The following is a 19,255-nucleotide window of genomic DNA, read 5'->3' as shown; positions in this document are numbered from 1 at the left end:
AGTGGGTCCTCTGCTTGACCTTTAATGTGAAGGGTCAGTTTAACACTATGGGTCTGTGGTGTCTCGTGTTCCTCTTTAATGTGGGGGGGCTGTGGATCCTCCCCTCCCTCTTTAATGTGATGGGAATGTGGTACCTCTTCTTCCTCTTTAATGTGGCGGTGCTGTGGCTCTTCTTCCAGCTCATGAGGAAGATCTTCTTCATCGATGTCTGCGGGACAGGAGAAAACAAACATTCTTTAGAAAAGTCCAGCTTTGCTCAGTCACATGAGACATTGTCCTGCACCAACATATGATCTCACAATTTCATCAGTTTCCCCTCACAGCAGTCAGGGTACTTCCAGCTGACACATGAAGAAGACCTTCAGGGGAATGCCTTCCCAGGCCAACGTCCAATCCACCTTATTCATATAAAAACATCCTAAAAGTCATTCCTGCAATCCATACTAGTGTGCTGTTCTCCCTCTGAATAAGTCATACACACACAGTAAATAATGTACCACATGCCAGCCTCCACGCAGTAGTACTAGTGATGAGCTCCCCCTGCTGGTGGACAATAATTACTGTGATTTTCACTTTCATCTTTAGAGACATGTCTGATCAAAAAAGGCATGAGCACAGTCAACATGTTGGCCAAAAAAGATGACATCTGTTTTGCTTTCATTTAGATAGTGTTGCCATAGTTAAACTGGGAAGAAGTAATCAGATTACTGACTACTCCTTCAAAATATAACTTGTTTACCTTATTAATAATAGTAATAATGGATTAGATTAATTTAGTGTGTTTCTAGACACTCAAATTGCGTTAGAGTGAGAACTGAGAAGGCATCCTTCATGCAGTCCACACATTCAATGTGGTAAGCTACATTTAATAATAATAATAATAATAACTAGATGAAGCAATTCCTGAAAAAATTGCGTGTGAATGCTCCAATGCTGAAGTTGAACTGAAATGCTGACAGAATGTATTATGAATGTAAGAATAGTTTGAATGTTGGAATGGTTTGAATGTTGAAGAGTTTGAATTTCGGGAAAACCGGGAATTTTTGAAGTTCTTAAACCAACTTGGTTTTTTGTCCTGACTCAGAGGAATGTTTTGACAGTGGAACGATTTAAATGGGTTGAACAATGTGAAAGGAGTCATCGCACTAAAGAAGGTTGGAAATAAGATTAGAAAAAAACGGGAATTCCTGGAAATTTGTTGAATGTGGAAAAATGGTTGTTTGAATTCCCAGGATGAATGTGTTAAAGGTGGACTGGTTTGAAAAATGCATAATTCATTTTGAATGAGGAAAATGTCCCTAAAGACTGGGAATTTATTTTAATAAGTGTTGAAAGGGAGAACACAATTCCCGAACACACTGAATATTTTGAAGTTGGAACGGTTTGAATCAGATGCAAAATGTGCGAGTTGTGGAACTTTCATTGTATTCCTTTCAATGGGAATTTCATGGAATTTTTTGAGAATTTCGGGGAAAGCGGGAATTTTTTTGAAAATGTTAAACAATGTGAATGTTCTGAATGAGTTGAAATGGTTGGTGTTGGAATTTTTCAAATGGGTTGAGAAATGTTGAAGTCGTAACATTTTTAATTGAGAAATGGTATTATGGAACTCCTGGAATTTCGGGAAAACCGGGAATTTTTCCAGTTAAAAAAAACCCTGTTGTTTTCTGTCCTGATTAAGAGGAATGATTTGACGGTGGAACGGTTGAAGTGGCTTGAAAAATTTTGTCAACAGAAAAAAGGGTGAAAAAACAAAAGAATTCTTGGAATGTTTTTTTACTTGGAAAACTGATCATTTCAATTTCCAGGATTAGTGGAATATGTTGAAGGTGGAATGGTTTGAATCGGTTGAAAAATGTGGAAATGGTGGAAGTTTTAAAAATGGCTAATTCATTTTGAATGGGGAAAAATGTCCCGGAACACATGGAACTCTGTGAAATTTTGGAATTTGTCAAGGGAAAGCCTGTGATTACCGAATAGGCTTAACAGTTTGAAATTGGAACGGTTTGAATCGGATGAAAAATGTTGGAGTTGTGGAACTTTGAAAATTGTTCCACTTATTTCAATGAGAATTTCATGGAAATTTGGGAATTTTGGGAAAAGCGGAATTTTCTTTGAAAATGCTAAAAAATTTGACTGTTCTGAATGAGTGAATGTTTGGTGTTGGAATTTTTCAAATCGGTCGAGAAATGTAGCAATTTTTTCTTGTTGGGAAATAGTATTATGGAATTCCTGGAATTTCGGGAAAACCGGGAATTTTTCCAGGGAAAAAAACAACTTTGTTTTTTTGACCTAATTAAGAGGAATGATTTTCCCGTGGAACGGTTGAAGTGGCTTGAAAAATGTTGTCAACAGAAAAAAGGGTGAAGAAAGGGTTTGAAAAAACGAGAATTCTTGGAATTTTTTGAATTTTTTTTTACTTGGAAAACTGATCATTTCAATTTCCAGAATTAGTGGAATATGTTGAAGGTGGAATGGTTTGAATCGGTTGAAAAATGTGGAAATGATGGAATTTTGAAAAATGGCTAATTCATTTTGAATGGGGAAAAATGTCCCGGAAAACGTGGAATTCTGGGAATTTTTGGAATTTGTCAAGGGAAAGCCTGTGATTACCGAATAGGCTTAACAATTTGAAGTTGGAACGGTTTGAATCGGATGAAAAATGTTGGAGTTGTGGAACTTTGAAAAATGTCTCACTTATTTCAATGAGAATTTAATGGAAATTTGGGAATTTTGGGAAAAGCGGAATTTCTTTGAAAATGCTAAAAAAAAAATTGACTGTTCTGAATGAGTGAATGGTTGGTGTTGGAATTTTTCAAATCGGTCAAGAAATGTTGAAGTAGCAATTTTTTTTGTTGGGAAATAGTATGGAATTCCTGGAATTTCGGGAAAACCGGGAATTTTTCCAGAGAAAAAAACAACTTTATTTTTTTGTCCTAATTAAGAGGAATTATTTTCCCGTGGAATGGTTGAAGTGGGTTGAAAAATGTGGTCGACAGAAAAAAGGGTGAAAAAAGGGTTTGAAAAAAACGAGAATTCTTGGAATTTATTTTACTTGGAAAACTGATCATTTCATTTTCCAGAATTAGTGGAATATGTTGAAGGTGGAATGGTTTGAATCGGTTGAAAAATGTGGAAAATGTTGGAATTGTGTAACTTTGAAAAATGTCCCACTTATCTCAATGAGAATTTCATGGAAATTTGGGAATTTTGGGAAAAGCGGAATTTTCTTTGAAAATGCTAAAAACTTTGACTGTTCTGAATGAGTGAATGGTTGGTGTTGGAATTTTTCAAATTGGTCGAGAAATGTTGAAGTAGCAATTTTTTTTGTTGGGAAATAGTATTATGGAATTCCTGGAATTTCGGGAAAACCGGGAATTTTTCCAGGGAAAAAAACAACTTTGTTTTTTGTCCTAATTAAGAGGAATTATTTTCCCGTGGAACGGTTGAAGTGGGTTGAAAAATGTGGTCGACAGAAAAAAGGGTGAAAAAAGGGTTTGAAAAAACGAGAATTCTTGGAATTTTTTTTACTTGGAAAACTGATCATTTCATTTTCCAGAATTAGTGGAATATGTTGAAGGTGGAATGGTTTGAATCGGTTGAAAAATGTGGAAAATGTTGGAATTGTGTAACTTTGAAAAATGTCCCATTTATTTCAATGAGAATTTCATGGAAATTTGGGAATTTTGGGAAAAGCGGAATTTTCTTTGAAAATGCTAAAAACGTTGACAGTTCCGAATGAGTGAATGGTTGGTGTTGGAATTTTTCAAATCGGTCGAGAAATGTTGAAGTAGCAATTTTTTTTGTTGGGAAATAGTATTATGGAATTCCTGGAATTTCAGGAAAACCGGGAATTTTTCCAGAGAAAAAAAACAACTTTGTTTTTTTGTCCTAATTAAGAGGAATTATTTTCCCGTGGAACGGTCAAAGTGGGTTGAAAAATGTGGTCGACAGAAAAAAGGGTGAAAAAAAGTGTTTGAAAAAACGAGAATTCTTAGAATTTTTGGAATTTTTTTTACTTGGAAAACTGATCATTTCAATTTACAGAATTAGTGGAATATGTTGAAGGTGGAATGGTTAGAATCGGTTGAAAAATGTGGAAAATGTTGGAGTTGTGGAACTTTGAAAAATGTCCCACTTATTTCAATGAGAATTTCATGGAAATTTGGGAATTTTGGGAAAAGCGGAATTTTCTTTGAAAATGCTAAAAACGTTGACAGTTCCGAATGAGTGAATGGTTGGTGTTGGAATTTTTCAAATCGGTCGAGAAATGTTGAAGTAGCAATTTTTTTTGTTGGGAAATAGTATTATGGAATTCCTGGAATTTCAGGAAAACCGGGAATTTTTCCAGAGAAAAAAAACAACTTTGTTTTTTTGTCCTAATTAAGAGGAATGATTTTCCCGTGGAACGGTTGAAGTGGGTTGAAAAATGTTGTCAACAGAAAAAAGGATGAAAAAAGGGTTTGAAAAAACGAGGATTCTTAGAATTTTTGGAATTTTTTTTACTTGGAAAACTGATCATTTCAATTTCCAGAATTAGTGGAATATGTTGAAGGTGGAATAGTTAGAATCGGTTGAAAAATGTGGAAAATGTTGGAGTTGTGGAACTTTGAAAAATGTCCCACTTATTTCAATGAGAATTTCATGGAAATTTGGGAATTTTGGGAAAAGCGGAATTTTCTTTGAAAATGCTAAAAACGTTGACAGTTCCGAATGAGTGAATGGTTGGTGTTGGAATTTTTCAAATCGGTCGAGAAATGTTGAAGTAGCAATTTTTTTTGTTGGGAAATAGTATTATGGAATTCCTGGAATTTCGGGAAAAGCGGGAATTTTTCCAGAAAAAAAACAACTTTGTTTTTTTGTCCTAATTAAGAGGAATTATTTTCCCGTGGAACGGTCAAAGTGGGTTGAAAAATGTGGTCGACAGAAAAAAGGGTGAAAAAAAGTGTTTGAAAAAAACGAGAATTCTTAGAATTTTTGGAATTTTTTTTACTTGGAAAACTGATCATTTCAATTTACAGAATTAGTGGAATATGTTGAAGGTGGAATGGTTAGAATCGGTTGAAAAATGTGGAAAATGTTGGAGTTGTGGAACTTTGAAAAATGTCCCACTTATTTCAATGAGAATTTCATGGAAATTTGGGAATTTTGGGAAAAGCGGAATTTTCTTTGAAAATGCTAAAAACGTTGACAGTTCCGAATGAGTGAATGGTTGGTGTTGGAATTTTTCAAATCGGTCGAGAAATGTTGAAGTAGCAATTTTTTTTGTTGGGAAATAGTATTATGGAATTCCTGGAATTTCAGGAAAACCGGGAATTTTTCCAGAGAAAAAAAACAACTTTGTTTTTTTGTCCTAATTAAGAGGAATGATTTTCCCGTGGAACGGTTGAAGTGGGTTGAAAAATGTTGTCAACAGAAAAAAGGATGAAAAAAGGGTTTGAAAAAACGAGGATTCTTAGAATTTTTGGAATTTTTTTTACTTGGAAAACTGATCATTTCAATTTCCAGAATTAGTGGAATATGTTGAAGGTGGAATAGTTAGAATCGGTTGAAAAATGTGGAAAATGTTGGAGTTGTGGAACTTTGAAAAATGTCCCACTTATTTCAATGAGAATTTCATGGAAATTTGGGAATTTTGGGAAAAGCGGAATTTTCTTTGAAAATGCTAAAAACGTTGACAGTTCCGAATGAGTGAATGGTTGGTGTTGGAATTTTTCAAATCGGTCGAGAAATGTTGAAGTAGCAATTTTTTTTGTTGGGAAATAGTATTATGGAATTCCTGGAATTTCGGGAAAAGCGGGAATTTTTCCAGAAAAAAAAACAACTTAGTTTTTTTGTCCTAATTAAGAGGAATTATTTTCCCGTGGAACGGTCAAAGTGGGTTGAAAAATGTGGTCGACAGAAAAAAGGGTGAAAAAAAGTGTTTGAAAAAAACGAGAATTCTTAGAATTTTTGGAATTTTTTTTACTTGGAAAACTGATCATTTCAATTTACAGAATTAGTGGAATATGTTGAAGGTGGAATGGTTAGTATCGGTTGAAAAATGTGGAAAATGTTGGAGTTGTGGAACTTTGAAAAATGTCCCACTTATTTCAATGAGAATTTCATGGAAATTTGGGAATTTTGGGAAAAGCGGAATTTTCTTTGAAAATGCTAAAAACGTTGACAGTTCCGAATGAGTGAATGGTTGGTGTTGGAATTTTTCAAATCGGTCGAGAAATGTTGAAGTAGCAATTTTTTTTGTTGGGAAATAGTATTATGGAATTCCTGGAATTTCAGGAAAACCGGGAATTTTTCCAGAGAAAAAAAACAACTTTGTTTTTTTGTCCTAATTAAGAGGAATGATTTTCCCGTGGAACGGTTGAAGTGGGTTGAAAAATGCGGTCGACAGAAAAAAGGGTGAAAAAAGGGTTTGAAGAAACGAGAATTCTTAGAATTTTTGGAATTTTTTTTACTTGGAAAACTGATCATTTCATTTTCCAGAATTAGTGGAATATGTTGAAGGTGGAATGGTTAGAATAGGTTGTAAAATGTGGAAAATGTTGGAGTTGTGGAACTTTGAAAAATGTCCCATTTATTTCAATGGGAATTTCATGGAAATTTGGGAATTTTAGAAAAGCGGAATTTTCTTTGAAAATGCTAAAAACTTTGACTGTTCTGAATGAGTGAATGGTTGGTGTTGGAATTTTTCAAATCGGTCGAGAAATGTTGAAGTAGCAATCTTTTTTGTTGGGAAATAGTATTATGGAATTCCTGGAATTTCAGGAAAACCGTGAATTTTTCCAGAGAAAAAAAACAACTTTGTTTTTTTGTCCTAATTAAGAGGAATGATTTTCCCGTGGAACGGTTGAAGTGGGTTGAAAAATGTGGTCGACAGAAAAAAGGGTGAAAAAAGGGTTTGAAAAAAAACGAGAATTCTTAAGAGTTTTTGGAATTTTTTTTACTTGGAAAACTGATCATTTCAATTTCCAGAATTAGTGGAATATGTTGAAGGTGGAATGGTTAGAATCGGTTGAAAAATGTGAAAAATGTTGGAGTTGTGGAACTTTGAAAAATGTCCCATTTATTTCAATGAGAATTTCATGGAAATTTGGGAATTTTGGGAAAAGCGGAATTTTCTTTGAAAATGCTAAAAACTTTGACTGTTCTGAATGAGTGAATGGTTGGTGTTGGAATTTTTCAAATCGGTCGAGAAATGTTGAAGTAGCAATTTTTTTTGTTGGGAAATAGTATTATGGAATTCCTGGAATTTCAGAAAAACCGGGAATTTTTCCATAGAAAAAAAACAACTTCGTTATTTTGTCCTAATTAAGAGGAATGATTTTCCCGTGGAACGGTTGAAGTGGCTTGAAAAATGTTGTCGACAGAAAAAAGGGTGAAAAAAGGGTTTGAAAAAACGAGAATTCTTGGAATTTTTTTTACTTGGAAAACTGATCATTTCATTTTCCAGAATTAGTGGAATATGTTGAAGGTGGAATGGTTTGAATCGGTTGAAAAATGTGGAAATGGTGGAATTTTGAAAAATGGCTAATTCATTTTGAATGGGAAAAATGACTAAGCACTTATTTCTTCTCGTTTCAAGCTAGTTTAGCGGCTATCTTAGCTATAAGCTTGCCCGTCCTTTGTGTGTAACATGTTTAGCCTCGTTCTACTGTCCTTCAGTGATAATAATACTTGTAAGAAATGTAATGTATTTGCTGCAATGGAGGATGGTTGAAGGTGTGATGTAAGAAGATAAAGTTAGCTGTCGTGACAACTAATTCCTCTGGTCGGCCAACTGAACATCAAAAATACAAATCAGCGGTTAAAAATCTGGCCGTTTGGGGTCTTTGTGAGTGGAAAATATTTAATTTCACAATTGTGCGATACAAGAAGACCTGGCAATAAAGTCCCATACTAAATCAGAGTTTTAAGGTTTGATGAACATGATGGCCTAGTAGCACAAAGTTTAGTTTCTACACAGTTTGGTGAATATATCAGTGACGTGCGGTGAGGTTGATGGCTGGTGAGGCACTGACTTCATCACAGTCAGATTTACAAACATATGAACCCTAAAGAGTATCTTATTCACCATTTGATTGGCAGCAGTTAACGGGTTATGTTTAAAAGCTCATACCAGCATTCTTCCCTGCTTGGCACTCAGCATCAAGGCTTGGAATTGGGGGTTAAATCACCAAAAATTATTCCCGGGCGCGGCGCCGCTGCTGCCCACTGCTCCCCTCACCTCCCAGGGGGTGATCAAGGGGATGGGTCAAATGCAGAGGACACATTTCACCACACCTAGTGTGTGTGTGACAATCATTGGTACTTTACTTGACTTTAACTTTACACATACAAACTGTAGCACACAAAAAAGCACATTTAATAAAAAAAACGTTATTATGGTCTTACCTTTACTTATAAATGAAGTCCATGCGCCGCTGTTGTGCTGGATTAATGCAATCCCTGACGAGAGTGTTATATCAACTAAAGCCCTCACTTAAACTTTCCACGTGCAAGATTGAATCTATTTAAAAAAGTGTAACCGAGGGTTTATAAATGTCGCCTATACTGTATGAAACTACAAAATAACAAACACGGAGGCTCCAGTTTACACGAGGACCACTTTATTTACCTTCTTTCAAAAACTTCCGCTCCACTCCAACGTGTCGTCACTTCCGCTCTTAGCACCTTCAAAATAAGAGCTCAAGGCATATACTGTATAACAGCGCATAACAGGAACTTAACATCACAAAGAGGAAAGCCCATAAAAATAGGTTACAAAAGTTATTTAATAAGAAGCCAAAAAGTGCAAAAACAATAATGTTCATGTTGGAGGAGTTGTAAATTAGGTACACCTGCAGTCTGCAGGTGTACCTAATGTTGTGGCCCTGCAGTCATTCACAACTCCTCCAACACGAACATTATTGTTTTTGCACTTTTTGGCTTCTTATGAAATAACTTTTTTAAATAGATTCAATCTTGCACGTGGAAAGTTTAAGTGTGGGCTTTAGTTGATATAACACTCCCGTCAGGGGTTGCCGTGCATTCTACGGCGGGGGTGCAGGAGGCGAGCCTCAGCCAGTGCGTCTTTTGCAGCCGTTTTATGATCGCTCAGCACAAGAAATACTTTACACACATACAGTTGTTGACAAGATACACTGTACATTATATACCTCAGCTAACTAAACTATGGAAATGTATAATATAGTTCATATAGCAATACAGTCTCACTGCACAGCAGGCCAGCAGTTAGCCGAGTCCGCAATCCATGTTGAGGCACTGAGTGATGTGCCTCAACTGGCTGCTGATCACCGCACCGTCTCTTCTCAGTATTTGAACGGAAAATGTGAAAATTCAGCGATTTTAAATAAAAATAATCTAAAACGGGTGAAGTTAAATGGAAAATAACTTTATAGTATAATCACTGGATACATATAACAATTTAATAAAAATAAAATATTTTTACTTTTTTTTTTCTTTCCTCTAGTGACTGCACGTCACTGGAATATATGTATGTAAGTAAAAATGCCTGCGATGAGGTGGCGACTTGTCCAGGGTGTACGCCACATTCCGCCCAAATGCAGCTGAGATAGGCTCCAGCGACCCCCCGCGACCACGAAAGGGACAAGCGGTAGAAAATGGATGGATGTAAAAATGCATCTGTTGTTTTATGTCAGTTTTGTTCAACTAAACTCCTATTTGTTAAACCTTTGTACAAGTTTAAAACGATCGCAGTGCTAATTTTTGTTAGCCTGTCAATGTTGCCGTCCATTGTATGTTAGCATTAAGCTAAAAAGCCAACCTTTATCCTGTATGGTTGTATTGTTTTTTTTAGGTTTACACCAAACTGTATTGTAGATTGAACATGATAGTTACATGTATGTGCAGGTCTTTTGCAGGCTCCTCAAACACACGGCGGAGAAAGCGTGGCGTCACTCCGGTGGGTGTACGGGTGTGTCGAAGGTACGCAGACACAGAAAACTCCCCCACAATGGTAATAAACCTCCTAGTCCTCTACATGTCACAAGGACTAGTAACGTTACTATGAAACACGCAACCGTCCCGTCTTTGAGGCGGTCATTCCAAATAGGGACTAAACTACGAAGCTAAAGCTGGCAAGGAAAATCCATACACCCACAACACATCTCATCTGATTGTGTTGTTGTGAACGACATCATCCATGTAGGATTAATGTACAAACAAGATTGCGGTCGGAACTTCCCCCTTCACAATAATAGGCCTGACTGCGCTAACAAAATAAAGGTTTTAAAAATAGAACCTCACACAAGCATAATGAACTTATTGTTGCATATACACAATTATTATGCTTTGACCCAAAGTTCTGGTCGAAACTGTCCAAAGATGTATTTCACCAATAAATGTGAGGGATTCTGCATTTTATTTAAAAAAAAAAAAAAAAAGCACACTCTTTAAAAGGTAGTAAAATAAGTTTAAAAGGTAAAAAATTAAACGAAACATAATTAAAACAAAAAAACTTAATGTCATTGTGTTTTATATTGCCATTGTTACTTAAATTATTTTTTTTACCATTATTTTACTTGTTGTGGTTTATTCGTTACTAAATAATATGGGGTTTTTTTTAACTATATTTAAAGTTGAGTTTTTGTAATAAAATAAATACTGGTGTTTTCAAATTAATGAATAATTGTGTAATTAATCGTGATTACAATATCAATCAAAATAATGGTGCTAATTATTTTTGCCATAATGGTGCAGCCCTAACTGTACCCTTTTTAAACAACAGAGAGTGTAAAACACAATCTATTCTACATGTTTCATTAACTCTACTTTATCTTTCATGCATCTAAAGGATATAAATATCATTCTATGATGTGTCTTTTTCCATCCATCCATCCATTTTCTACCTCTTGTCCCTTTTGGGGTCACAGGGGGCCATAAGGCGGGGTACACCCCTGGAAAATTCCATAAAACCTTTAAACAATTGTTTAAATGTTATCCTAATTAAAAATGTATCCTCCAGTTTGTGGCTATTATTAGGCATATTTCCAGAGGATATGCATTTTTACAGCATGTTTTAAAGAGATAGCATTTAAAAAATGACTTCTGGGTATATTATATTGATCAACTAATTCTTATTTAGGGGGCTTAGTGAGCGGAATAGAGGCGCTCCCATTGACTCCATTGTTAGAATTAGGATAGTTAAGATTTTGCTAACGTTAGTTTGCGACTTAGAATGCATAAAAAATATAAACATATTATTGTCTTACATAAGGATTGTGAATGATAGGCAAAATAAAATAAAAAAATCATATCCCCTTTGATAATTTTTCTACATCCTGTGAACGGGTTGATGTTGTGGTGAAAGTGAGAAAATAAATACATGTCGGGAAAATGCAAATGTCATAAAAATGGTTGGCAAACTTTTTAAAACCTTGTTAAAGATTAATGGCGGTAAACCCAGAGAGGCATGTGTATGTTGTAAAATGATGTTAGAATTAGCTTTATTATTTGGGTTTAGGGGACCCCGTCATGGGGCCCGCCCCTGGCCCAGCTCTGACTTGTTCCACCACTGGTCATTGTGATTATATTATATATTCCAAATGTCATTTTCTTGTTATTAGTCAAATATAAAGTTAGTAAAGATGTGAGAGTAAGACGTAAACAAACCTGTTCTGTGTAACACAACTTGATGTTTCTTGAAAACAGCGTCCAGTAGTTGATTGTTCTCCTCTTTTGTTCTAGAAAGTTCCGCCTCGTATTCTGCTATCGTTCTTTCTAACACTACAAATATTTCTTCAACGGCAGCAGTTAGTCGCTGATCCACCAACGCTCTCAACATGTGTAATGTAGACATTTTCACACAATCACAACACTTTACTCTCACACTTGATCTCTACTTAGCAATGTGTTGATAACTTCTGTTAGCAGCTAACAAGCTAAGCTAACTAGCGAGCTAAGCTAACTAGCAAGCAAAGATAGCAGGAGAAGCGGCACAGTGCTTCTAGCGCATCGAGACGATTTTATCCTTGAATAAAGAATCAAATATGTATTACATACGACGTAAATATTTCAAACTGGAGAACAAATAAAAAGACTGACTTATTAGCGTCCTGCTACCTTCTTTCTCCTTCGAAGTGCTTTCACGACAGTTAGCACACTTGACGTTACAAGGCAGTGGGACGTCTATGAGCAGTACTGCCTTGTAACGTCAAGTGTGCTAACTGTCGTGAAAGCACATCGACGGAGAAAGAAGGTAGCAGGACGCTAATAAGTCAGTCTTATTATTTGTTCTCCAGTTTGAAATATTTACGTCGTATAAAATACATTAGCTTAGCTTGTTAGCTGCTAACAGAAGGTTCAAGGGTTTTTATTGGTCACATGCAGAATACACCACAGTGAAATGCTTTTTTCCATGCTCTTCAGATATTGCGTACAGTGGGATCCAAACACTAGTTGCTGAATCTAATACACTAAATACAAACAATACAACAATTTGTATAGCTCTGATGTACATTAATTACAAGACAATAAGTTGAATCAGTCCCAGTAGTTATGGTAGAAGTACAAGTAAAAGTACCGTAGTCACATACAGTACCAGTGCAATATGAAATAGTATGTATATACAGTAGTGATGGGTTGATGAGGCGTCATGAAGCGTTTCGACACATTGCAAAACTGTATTGATACTGTGTTGACTCTGTGTCACTAAATACTGACAATTGCTGGACATTAAAAATCCCTACTGGCAACCTATGGACCGACTCAACTGACACTGATTTTATGACCTATATAAACCAAGTCATTGTATTTCATTTAGGATTATTTCATATCTTCATTTAAATAAAAATATATTTTTATATTTTTTAGATAGTCAATAAATTTATAAGGTAATGATCGGACATTACTTTAGTATACAGGAGTATCATTACTTTGGAGGTGGTGACACCCCTGACAAGCACTAGATCTATCGTATTACCGTTGCGATGCGTGGGTTCATTTATTATTTGTGTAAGACCACAGCTATCAATTATAGTCTGGAGCGCCACGCACGGAGGGTACGATGGCGTATTCATATGGATATTAAAGTCCCCCATTATGATTATATTGTCGGCGTGCGTCACGAGATCAGCAACAAACTCTGAGAATTCACTGATAAAGTCCAAATAGGGCCCTGGGGGGCGGTAGATAACAGCCAGGTAGAGAGGCAGCGGTGTGACAGAACTCATAGTAAGCACCTAAAACGATTCATATTTATTATTTAGGTTAGGGGTAAGGTTAAAGTTTTCATTGTATATTAGTGTGACTCCCCCCACCCTTTTTAAGGGGACGGGCAATATGTGCATTCGTATAGTTAGGAGGAGATGCCTCATTTAGCGCAAAAAAATGGTCTAATTTGAGCCAGGTTTCGCTGAGACCAATGACGTTAAGATTGTTGTCACTCATGACCTCATTAACTAATAACGTCTTGGGAGACAATGATCTTATGTTTAAAAAGCCCATATTATAAGTATTGGGCTGTTTTGAGGAGTTTTTGTTGAAATTATCCGTAGTAGCAATATTATTAATGTTGCGTATATTATGCGTAGTGCGCTTTAAATAATTTCGACCATATCTAGGATTTGATATGACGGGAATTTTCAGATTGTTTGCTTGGTGCTGCGATAAACTGAACGCATCATAATTTGCCACCTCAGTAGAATGCATTGATTGATTAAAAAAATAAATTTTTTTTAATGTCACTTCAATATTTCAAACACCTATAAAAAAAACACTATTATGAATGTCTCAAATTGCATTATAAATATATATATATATATACATACACATAAAATGTTTACCGAGGATGTCGTTGTGGCTTGTGCAGCCCTTTGAGACACTTGTGATTTAGGGCTATATAAATAAACATTGATTGATTGATTGATGTACGTAAAATATGTCTTGTACAGTTTACTCTTACCCTTTCAGTCAAATTGTTCTGTTCAATTTTTAATAAAAGTACACAATGTTGCATATTAATGCATGTACTTGACTAAAAAAAAGCACTAATATAAAATATCTAATCTATAAATGTAGAAGCATATTAAAAAAATGTCACACATGTTATATGTGCTGATGTTGTTAGAAAGTCAAAAATTAAAGTCTTGACTGTAACGCCGTGGTCGCATCGTGATGCGGGTGTGTTCTCCCAGGGATGCAGACGGCTTCGGACACAGCTTGCAGGTAGGAATATGATTTATTTAACATATAAATCATACGATGAATAAACAAAAGACATACACGTAGCACAAAAGGCAAAACAAAAGGGCTAGCGTGGGAGCTAGTAAACCAAAATAGCCTAGCGTGAAAACTAGCAGCTAAGGAACATGAAATAAACGTCGTCATCAGTTGTGTGGGAACAAACTAGGAAGCCAGACCGAGTGAGGCCAGGGCAAAGACTAAATAGCCCTCTGATTAGTGCCCGGGCAACAGGTGCGCGTCCCGAACACTAACCAGAGGCAGGTGTGTATAATCTGCCGTCATGGCAACAGAAACAAACAAAACTCAAGGTGCTGAAAACACATGTGACTCAAACATAAACAAACTATGATCCGGGCAGCGGATCGTAACATTGACAGTTTATTTCAAATCCTGCAGTTTCATTTGCTGCTGCTGTTCTCACCAGCACACTTGTGTTTCTTACACTGGTACTTAGAAGAGAATCTTTCACCACACACACTGCAACTCGACACTTTCTCTCCTGGGTGTCTTTTCATGTGTCTTATAAGGTTTGATTGGTCACAAAAGCTTCTGTTGCAGATTGAACAGGAATGTGGTTTTTCACCAGTGTGTGTTCTAGTGTGTACTTTCAAACACCGACTTTGTGCAAAACATTTTCCACAGATTGAACAGGAAAAAGTTTTTTTACCAGCGTGTGTTCTCATGTGCACTTTCAAATGTTCCTTCCTTGTAAAAAATGAGCCACAGATTGAACAAGAAAAAGGTCCGTCACTAGTGTGTGTTCTCGTGTGTGCTTTCAAATGGTTACTTTGTACAAAACCTTTACCACAGATTGAACAGATAAAAGGTTGTTCACCAGTGTGTGTTCTCATGTGTACTTTCAAATTGTGACTTTCTATAAAACCTTTACTACAGATTGAACAGGAAAAAGGTTTTTCATCAGTGTGTGTTCTCATGTGCCTTTTCAAATTGTTACTTAGAACAAAACCTTTACTACAGATTGAACAGATAAAAGGTTTTTCTCCGGTGTGTATTCTCGTGTGTCTTTTCAGATTACCACGGTATTTAAAGGTTTTGTCACAGTGAGAACATTTGAAGTGAGTGTTTGTCTTATCATCTTTAGAGTCTTCATCATCAGTGTCAGGAGAGTGTGACGTTGTGTCCTCACTATCTGATAGTGGAGCTAAGAGCTTGTCTGCTTGTGATCCTCCACAGTGGTCTCCATCAGCTTCTGTTGTCATGTGTTGTGTTGAGCTGCTGCTTGGAGGCTCCGCCTCTCTCTTCTCCTCACTTTCACCTTTGACCTCATCATCTTCACTCTTCACAGGGACACCAGTCACTGGGAACTCCTCCAACCATTTAGGCTGACTGATGCTGTGTTCCTCCTCTTCCTCTTTAATGTGCGGCGGCTCTTGGTCCTCCTCTTCCTCTTTAAAGTAGGGGTTCAGTGGGTCCTCCTTTTCCTCTTTAATGTGAGGGGTCAGCGGGTTCTCTTGCTCCTTAAAGTGAGGGGTCAGTGGGTCCTCCTCTTCATTTTTGATGTGTAAGGTCAGTGGGTCCGTTACTTGACCTTTAATGTGAAGGGTCAGTTTAACACTATGGTTCTGTGGTGTCTCGTGTTCCTCTTTAATATGGGGGGGCTGTGGATCCTCCCCTCCCTCTTTAATGTGATGGGAATGTGGTACCTCTTCCTCCTCTTTAATGTGGTGGGGCTGTGGCTCTTCTTCCTGCTCACGAGGAAGATGTTCTTCGACGTCTGCGGGACAGGAGAAAACAAACATTCTTTAGAAAAGTCCAGCTTTGCTCAGTCACATGAGACATTGTCCTGCACCAACATATGATCAATAATTACTGTCATTTTCACATTTATCTTTAGAGACATGTCTGATCAAAAAAGGCATGAGCAGTCAACATGTTGGCCAAAAAAGATGACATTTGTTTTGCGTTCATTTAGATAGTGTTACCACAGTTAAACTGGGAAGAAGTAATCAGATTATTGACTACCGTATTTTCCGCACTATTAGCCGCACCTAAAAACCACAAATTTACTCAAAAGCTGACAGTGCGGCTTATAACCCGGTGCGCTTTATATATGGATTAATATTAAGATTCATTTTCATAAAGTTTCGGTCTCGCAACTACGGTAAACAGCCGCCATCTTTTTTCCCCGTAGAAGAGGAAGTGCTTCTTCTTCTACGCAAGCAACCGCCAAGGTAAGCACCCGCCCCCATAGAAGAGGAAGCGCTTCTTCTTCTACTGTAAGCAACCACCCGCCCCCGTAGAAGAAGAAGAAGCGCGCGGATATTACGTTTCATTTCCTTTGTGTGTTTACATCTGTAAAGACCACAAAATGGCTCCTACTAAGCGACAGGTTTCCGGTTCATGAAAAGACGCAATCTCTCCATCCGCACACGGACTACTATTTCACAGCAACTGCCTAAAGACTTTCAAGAAAAGCTGGCTACTTTCCGTGCATATTGTAAAAACAAGATAGCTGAAAAAAAGATCCGGCCAGAGAACATTATCAACATGGACGAGGTTCCACTGACTTTTGATATTCCTGTGAACCGCACTGTGGATACAACGGGAGCACGTACGGTGAATATTCGCACCACAGGGAATGAGAAGTCATCCTTCACTGTGGTTCTAGCTTGCCATGCTAATGGCCAGAAACTTCCACCCATGGTGATATTCAAAAGGAAGACCTTGCCAAAAGAGACCTTTCCAGCCGGCGTCATCATAAAAGCTAACTCGAAGGGATGGATGGATGAAGAAATGAGCGAGTGGTTAAGGTAAGTTTACGCGAAGAGGCCGGGTGGCTTTTTTCACGCAGCTCCGTCCATGTTGATATACGACTCCATGCGCGCCCACATCACGCTGGTTTTTAATATATTATTAAAGTTTGACTGACCTATCTGACTGTTTTTTTGACATTCCTTTAGCGCAGTTAGATGCGGCTTATAACACGGGGCGGCTTATAGGTGGACAAAGTTTTGAAATATGCCGTTCATTGAAGGCGCGGCTTATAACCCAGGGCGGCTTATGGTGCGGAAAATACGGTACTCCTTCAAAATATAACTTCTTTACCTTATTAATAATAGTAATAATGGATTAGATGAATTTAGTGTGTTTCTAGACACTCAAATTGCGTTAGAGTGAGAACTGAGAAGGCATCATTCATGCAGTCCACACATTCAATGTGGTAAGCTACATTTAATTATAATAATACTAATAACTAGATGAAGCAATTCCTGAAAAAATGGCGTGTGAATGCTCCAACGCTGAAGTTGTCATGTGTTGTGTTGAGCTGCTGCTCTTCTCCTCACTTTCACCTTTGACCTCATCATCTTCACTCTTCACGGGGACACCAGTCACTGGGAACTCCACCAGTCCTTCAAGATGATCTCCCTCCTGACTGATGCTGTGTTCCTCCTCTTCCTCTTTAATGTGGGGGGTCAGTGAGTCCTCCTCTTCCTTTTTACAGGGCAGGGTCTGTGTCAAAGAGGAAAAGGAGACACCAGAGGGTCTGTGGCGCCTGGTCTTCCTCTTTGATGGATCCTCCTTCACCATCCTGAAGCTACACTCCTGTTTTTCAGGCAGAAGTTGTTCTTCACAGACGTCTGCAGGACACAAAATGACAAACATGCTTGAGAAATGTCCAGATTCAGTCAGTAAGTTTACATGTACTTAAAAAAAAATTATTATATGAATTGGCCTGAAAACAAACACACTGCTCTTTACAACATTATTCACAGGAAAATAAGACCACTTTTTACGAAGGGTGGGCAATATGGCCTAAAATCTATATTGCGATAAATTCCCCGCTGCTTGAGTGCAGCTGGGATAGGCTCCAGCGCCCCCTGTGATTTTAACGTCAGTTACTGATGTATAAATTTGGAGAAAAGTGTAGATAAAAACACGTTACATTAGAAAGTTCCTAAATAAAAAATATTGTTCATGGAATTATTGAGACATTTCTAGGATGTTTTTACGATTTTTATGAGATTTTGATGGAATTTAATACATCCTAAGGCCAGCGTGGCTCGGTTGGTAGAGCAGCCGTGCCAGCAACTCGACGGTTTCAGGTTTGATCCTAGTCACTGCCTTTGTGTCCTTGAGCAAGGTACTTTACCCATCCACACTGGTTTTAAGGTTCAAGGGTTTTTATTCGTCACATGCAGAATACACCACAGTGAAATGCTTCAGATATTGCGTACAGTGGGATCCAAACACTAGTTGCTGAATCTAATACACTAAATACAAAAAATACAACAATTTGTATAGCTCTGATGTACGTTAATTACAAGACAATAAGTCATACTTGCCAACCCTCCCGAATTTTCCGGGAGACTCCCGAAATTCAGCGCCTCACCCGAAAACCTACCGGGACAAATATTCCCCCGAAAATCTCCCGATTTTCAGCCGGAGCTGGAGGCCACGCCCCCTCCAGCTCCATGCGGACCTGAGTGAGGACAGCCTTTTTTCAAGACGGGAGGACAACAGGGTGACAAGAACTAAATCATCCAGACTAGAGACAAATTGTATTATTATGTTTATCTTACCTAAAAATAAATATATTTATTAATTAAAAAAATACAAAATTAATAAATTTTTACTAAATTTTGCTAAAAACATCAAAATTAATTGTATTTTTATTTGTATTTTTTCTGACTCCTTATTACATCCAGCCATAGAATTATACATTAAAATAAACATATTTGAAATAATAAATTTTAAATGATCATAATAATTCATTTAAAATGACCATATTTAATGACTAATATAATTGCTTGTTTATCAACAACTTTAGCATTTTATTCATTACATTTTGAAGCTCTCAGAAGCCAAGTTATGTTATATTCCTTAAGATTTATTTATACAAGTTTGAAGTATCAATTATCTAAACACAGTTTTGTTTGCATATTTTCAGGATATATATTTATATATATATATATATATATATATATATACATATATATATATATATATATACATATATATATACATATATATATATATATATATACATACATATATATATATATATACATACATACATATATATATATATATA

The 19,255-nt window shown here is 36.9% G+C and overlaps 1 protein-coding gene and 1 pseudogene across 1 annotated transcript in view; one reads left to right on the top strand and one right to left on the bottom strand.

Annotated features, from left to right (window-relative positions):
- LOC133575700 (uncharacterized) overlaps window positions 1-19,255 on the bottom strand; it is a 79,407-nt pseudogene that overhangs the window by 15,813 nt on the left and 44,339 nt on the right.
- LOC133575751 (uncharacterized) overlaps window positions 12,181-19,255 on the top strand; it is a 381,675-nt gene continuing 374,600 nt past the window's right edge. Inside the window, exon 1 of the mRNA XM_061928567.1 lies at window positions 12,181-12,217. The gene's annotated coding sequence lies outside the window, so the exon portion shown is untranslated. The remainder of the gene's footprint in view (window positions 12,218-19,255) is intronic.

This window comes from Nerophis lumbriciformis, linkage group LG33, assembly GCF_033978685.3.
Source record: "Nerophis lumbriciformis linkage group LG33, RoL_Nlum_v2.1, whole genome shotgun sequence".
Lineage (NCBI taxonomy): Eukaryota > Metazoa > Chordata > Actinopteri > Syngnathiformes > Syngnathidae > Nerophis > Nerophis lumbriciformis.
The sequence above is the reverse complement of the archived record's forward strand: the minus strand, read 5'-3'. Positions and strand labels throughout refer to the sequence as shown.